This window comes from Anas platyrhynchos, chromosome Z, assembly GCF_047663525.1.
Source record: "Anas platyrhynchos isolate ZD024472 breed Pekin duck chromosome Z, IASCAAS_PekinDuck_T2T, whole genome shotgun sequence".
NCBI lineage: Eukaryota > Metazoa > Chordata > Aves > Anseriformes > Anatidae > Anas > Anas platyrhynchos.
This window is the reverse complement of record NC_092621.1, coordinates 78,690,528-78,696,838: the sequence shown is the minus strand read 5'-3', so window position 1 is coordinate 78,696,838 and position 6,311 is coordinate 78,690,528.

Genomic DNA, 6,311 nt, shown 5'->3' with positions numbered 1-6,311 from the left:
CCATGAACAAAAAATAAAAACTGGAAAAAAACACACACACATACACATGCAAATTATCTGAGACAAATGAAAGCGAACCTCCAGCTGAGGCACCAGGAAGTCTCCAACAGGAGCCTGCTCAAACCTCCCCATCGGCTGCCCCCCCTCTGCACTGCCAAAGGCAGACCTGAGGCAACAGGGACTTTGCTACACGTCCTCCCTCCCGGAAGATATGGCCTCTGAGACAGCAGACTGCATTTAGGAAGCAGGAGCCACTGCTGTCTCCCTTGCAGAGGCTCCTGTCTTGGATGAGCTCAGTAACATCAGCTGGACAGACACTTGCCAGCCAGGGGGTATATCCACGCCATCAGCCAATACAATCAGCAGCAATGAAGGTAATAAGTAATAATAAAATATTTGATTTTAAAGAAAGAAGGTATATTAGCAATACTGGGTGTAAACTGCTCCTCTTAGGGAAGGCAAACAGATTCCTCCTGCATCCCATAGCCAAGACAAGATGCAGAATGCAGCTTATGTTCAAAGCTCCTTCCCAGCAGCTTCTTGACAACAATACAAATTTTCACACAACACTGTGATGCAGCACTTAATGAGCAGAGCAACTTTGTTCAAGCAATTTGCATGAACGCCTGTATGAGTACATGTTTAATCACAGGCTAACAAAGCCACTACAGAAAGGTCTGTGTGGCCAACTTGTATTTGTAAGCTCTGGTCTGAGAGGTATGTGGGTACAGTGTAGAAAAGAATAGCAGGTGAGCTAATGATAGTTACTGGGTCCCATCGGCAAATTATGAACTGCAAATGAATTAACCTAACAAGCTGAGAGTTTGCAGGCTATTATATGTTCACATTAATCATTCACTGAATTACTTTTAAAATAATAGTAAACATTCAAACAGAAATATCAAAGTTTGTTTGTAAAATAGGACAGAGAACCAAACTGAATGCATTGAATGTAAATTGTGTCTTTGGATTTAATTCCAATTAATGGTGAAACAAAGATGCATGGGAGAATATTTTTCAAAACCTCATGTCCCCTACCAGATATCCTTAAATACAAAATCCCTTTTGCAGAAAGAGATTATCTATTCTTATTACATGCAGGAGAAGCAGCCACACACTTATACTTGCAAACAAGTAAGTCATTCATCTAGAAGCAATCATCATGACGTGAGACATTATCAGGTTGTTTGTTCACTTTGTTTCTTTTGTAGATGAATGAGTTCAGGCTATCTCTGGAGTAATGTGGTGATGAAATCCTACTCCATCTGGTTCGTACCTCTTAGCTGCACAGAGATAGTTTACCCTACATTGCAGGAAGTTATCTTACATCAGGCTGATTTGCTCCATGCTGCCTTAACACAGGGGATCAGAAACAAAAGACTTTTACTGGAGCCATTTCTGAGACCCACAGCTATGATGGACTCTGAGCAGGAAAGAACTTAAAAACAAAAAAAAAAGAAAAAAAAAAAAAAAAAAAAAAAAAAAAGAAAAAAAGAAAAAAAAGAAAAAAAGAAAAAGACAAGTCCCAGCTTTTGGTAAAACAGATTTATCCTCTTAACTACACTATCTTCTTAAATACCCACACCTCTGGTGGCTTTGCTCCAGTGATGATCTAATGATTAATAACACAAGTATAAAGGAGGAAAATGCAGTGATGAGGAAGACAGCTTTGCAAGTGACACCCCTCCTCCAGTGTAGTCTGTGCATTCTCCATGACTTGAATAATGCTGCTTGTTACATGTTAGGCAACATCAGACACCACTCAGATTATTCATCTGCTTATCCAAGTCAAAATCAATACAAGAAAAAGCGATGTGACACAGGCATTATAGGCTTTTTAACAACACTGCTACTCAGAAATTACTAACAGACTAGCCTCTGTCAAGTTTAATACCCAAACTGGTTCATATTTGCTCTGAAGATGCATGGTACTTGCTGGGTTTTTGAAAGGAGGTTGACTGCAGGAGCTCATACACATCATTTCAGGATCAGTCCCATTTTTTCTGTAAGTCTTTTCTCCTGTTGTAGGGGCTGGGTATTAGAAGCACAAAGACGGGTCATCTAGGGTCAGTTGATGGCAGCTGAGAGAATTGCAGAGGCATCTCCACACCTATTCACCCATGAAGCACACAAAGCAGCCTAACACATAAGCAGGAATACCTAAAAATCTGGCACAGTCTGTATTCAGTACATGGTAGACGGGGAGACATGGGACAAGAAATCTCTGTAAAAGAAGATCAGAACAGGTTTGTCATTGCATCTCCACCATAGAGTTTAACTGATTTTTTTCTTGTCCCTTTGTATTTTTTTTTCCACATCACTCATACCTGTATTTCACATCAAAATGTTTTGGTATTGTCCCTTCTTAAATTTTTTTGACTGTCTCCTAAGGTGGACTGTGAACTCCAAGATGTTGGTAAACAGCATGTGTATTAGAAAAGCCAAGAGAAGTAAATAATAAATAAAGTTTCCTTCATGCTAACATCAGCACAGAAATTAAGGACAGGAAAAAATAAATAGATAGATAGATAGGCAAATAAATAAATAAATAAATAAAAGCTCTGTCCAAACTGCTTTGTCCTGGTGGTATCACCTGCAAACACCTGTCCATCTTCTACTCTCTGGCCACAGAAAGTGAACTTCCAGATGCAAGCAGCACACATCAGCTACCAGCTGATGCACAGCAGACTGCAGGATCTCAACTGCACCTGCGCAAAGGCCAGGCTGTGTGATAAAAGGGGGAGAGGGAGAGGTGGCTAAACCTGAGCCATCTTGCAGCACTTTGGTGGGTGTGCTGACAGGCAGTAGCTGAGAGGGAAGCTGCGGTTATTGCTCTGTTAACAGGCCTCTCTGCAAATCCATCATACTAGGGGAGTCCTTATGTGACGTGTGGGAATTAGGATAGGTGGAAAACAGGAAATACACACCAACAATAAAACTGGGTTTTAATCAGAAACATACCTGGTGAGAGAAAGGAATGATTTCAGCTTGAAGAACTGCCTGCAACCCCAAGATACAGCTATCCAAATGAGCTACAGTAAGCTTTAAAGATCGGGTCAAAGATCTCACCATGTGAAGGCATAATCCGTGTTACAAGACAAACCATAGTAAATCTAAAGAAAATCCTTACTTTGCAAAATAATGATTGCAACCTTAGCCTATTAGTCTGCACAAGATGAAAACACACCTATGTCAGTAGTAATTTCATTTAATTAATTCATCATTGCATTATGCAAACTTCATTGTGTAGAGTGTAAAAAATAAAATAAAATAAAATAAAATAAATAAAATAAAATAAAATAAAATAAAATAAAATAAAATAATAAAATAAAATAAAATAAAATAAAATAAAATAAAATAAAATAAAATAAAATAAAATAAAATAAAATAAAATAAAATAAATAAAAAACATGGTCCAGAGTGGATTTTGGGAATCCACTATGTTTATTAAAGATATATAGAAAGAAAATATTTATTTTCTTTGAAATGTAATGGCAAGAATTTGCTGAGCTGACTTCACAAGTGTCATTAGTAGGGAAGAGAATTCCACTGATATTTTATTTATGCAGCACAGTGCTGAACAGGGATGCTACCCTGGCTCTCAGAAATTTACCACCAATTGGCCACAGTAGCTTTTCCCGTCACACCCCCTCACATCCTTCACTTCCATCTTCTGACTGCTAACCTCTTCATTCATGTGTAGGCCACCTAGAACTATTCAATCATCTTTAAAAATTCAACTTTCAGGAAAAATAACTCTACAAAATAGACTCCTTTGTTAACTTCTACTCCATTACAGGCACAGGTATGAATAAATTTGGAGCAAGTTAACAACTTTGTAAGCAGCTTTATTGGGAAAAGTTTACTTTTGTATCTGATACTCTAAAAGACAAAAATAAATAAAATAAAATAAAATAAAATAAAATAAAATAAAATAAAATAAAATAAAATAAAATAAAATAAAATAAAATAAAATAAAATAAAATAAAATAAAATAAAATAAAATAAAATATAAAATAAAAAGAAGCAAGGAAAAGTCAGAGAGGAAAGAAGAGATATAGCCAAGGAATAGAAGAGATGCTTTCAGGTAAAATGGACTGTGATTCGGGCAGGAGAAAAGAAGGTTAATCCATACAATGCTTCTCTGATCAGAAGTTTCCTGAAGTAGCTGCTGTGGAAAGAGAAGAGTATTGTTCCCAATAGTTGAGATGATTGCTAATTAAAACAAAACATTGTTATGTTTCAACATCTCTAAGTAAGCCACTTTTAATAACAACAATCATGCTAATGAATCACACTGAAGACACCAGACATTACACCACTTAGAATAAAACAGTGTCATTTAGTGGGTTGGGTTTCCATGGTCTCTATCAACCAGACAGCATCTAGTGATAGCTGATATTCTTCACACATTTGTAAGCACTGTGGATATAGGTGCTGTCACATGAGATAACCAAACACTCAGAGATTAGGCTAGTCTTCAGGAAACACCAAAACAAAATATTTTCCTGTCATACTGTGAAAAAAACTACCAAACATACATTGCTGAATTTCTTGCTCTGGGTCAGTTTTGCACAGACCTGTGTAAGTACATAGTTGTGTTTGAATATGTAAGTATGAGACCACAATTATAAAACCAGAGAATACAAAATAGAGATTTTTAGAGGTACAAATTAGTTGTTATACTGAATCTTCCTACAGCCTGTTAGAGATCCCAAAGAACAGCTCCCCTCCATCTCCTACCCCCTATTTATTCTACTTTTTTCCCAAGGTGTAGCTGTTGTTGTATTAGAGAAAAGGGAAACACAAGTATGCAGCTGGCATGACACATCTTATTGTTAAATGACAAGTGAGACCTCCACTTGCTTTCAGACAGATCACTGGATTTTGTACCCAGGAAGCATCTAGTTCAAGAACTGTTTTCTCATGATACCTGTCTCTTGCTGGTGTTATGATAGCTATATTATTGGTTATGGACTCAAAAAGAATTAAGTGAATGACTTGCTGAAGAGTTACGAGGAGAAGTCTTTTCCCTCATGTCAATACAATCAAAAATGCACTTGCCTTCTGAATTACTCTCTCCCATCCATAACAGCAGAAACATTCTGACATTCATCAGGCAAGGTCAGCTCGACAACTTGTGTTCCCAGCCTTAAGCATCCTGTTGTATCTTGCATTGATCCAAATGCTCCTCACTTTTCACATGTAGAAGCATAATGAAGCAATGGAAAGGAAGCTGATCTACCACTTGGCAGTTGATCAATAGTTAGCCCCTCCATCGTTATGAGGTTATTCCAGCAAATGCACTGCAATCACCTCTGTTTAAGAAATGGTATTTTGGGGAATGAGAGAGAGGAATGGGTAAGGAGTAGTAGCTCATGGTAGTTCAAGCCTAGTGTTCATCATGAGATTGACAGCTGCTGTGCTCTGCTTAGTGCGTCGGGGGACAAATGGCTCAAGCCTACCGTCCAGAGCATCAGTAGGTTTTCAGTCAGCTCATGGGAAGTTTCCTGAGTGATAACTGACATCCCTCTCCTGCTTTGTGAGGGTTTGGTGCTAAATCAAATCTTTCTTTCTCGATAGCTCTGGAAAGACTGTCAACCTCAAAACAGGACCAAATTTCTCAGAACTGGAGGTATGTGGGAAAACCTTGAGCTCAAAAAGTTGTTGGTGTGCAGTGTCCTGGTGAATTCTCTGGTGCAGGGGTGTTGTGATGGTTTGATGCTGCTTTGCATGTCAAATCTGCTCTACAGGTAATGGGAGGAACCCAGGATGCTTTTCAGGCAAGAGGATCCCGTCAAAAGGAATTGCTCAAAATTTCTAAGAAAGGGAAAGAATAAAGACATAAAAAATAATTTGGAGGCAGTGGAAAATAGGTATGTTGTTTTATGAATAGTGTGCACACATTGAAGACTTTTCTTAGAATAATCAAAAAAAAATAAAATAATAATGTGACTTGCATCCAAAGAGATGTGAGAAAAAGGCATCTGCTTTATCCTGATAGATTATTCTTCTATTTCTTATCAGCCTAATTGTCTTATTAATATTTGCTTATTTCCTGAGCTTTCAGAAAGCTTCTGTTCTAAGACAGAAAATAAAGGAAGGAAGGGAGGAAGGAAGGGAGGAAGGAAGGAAGGAAGAAAGGAAGGAAGGAAGGAAGGAAGGAAGGAAGGAAGGAAGGAAGGAAGGAGGGGAGAGAGAGAGAGAGAGAGAAAGAGAGAGAGAGAGAGAGAGAGAGAAAGAGAGAGAGAGAGAGAGAGAGAGAAAGAGAGAGAGAGAGAGAGAGAGAGAAGAACATTAATTAACTTTTA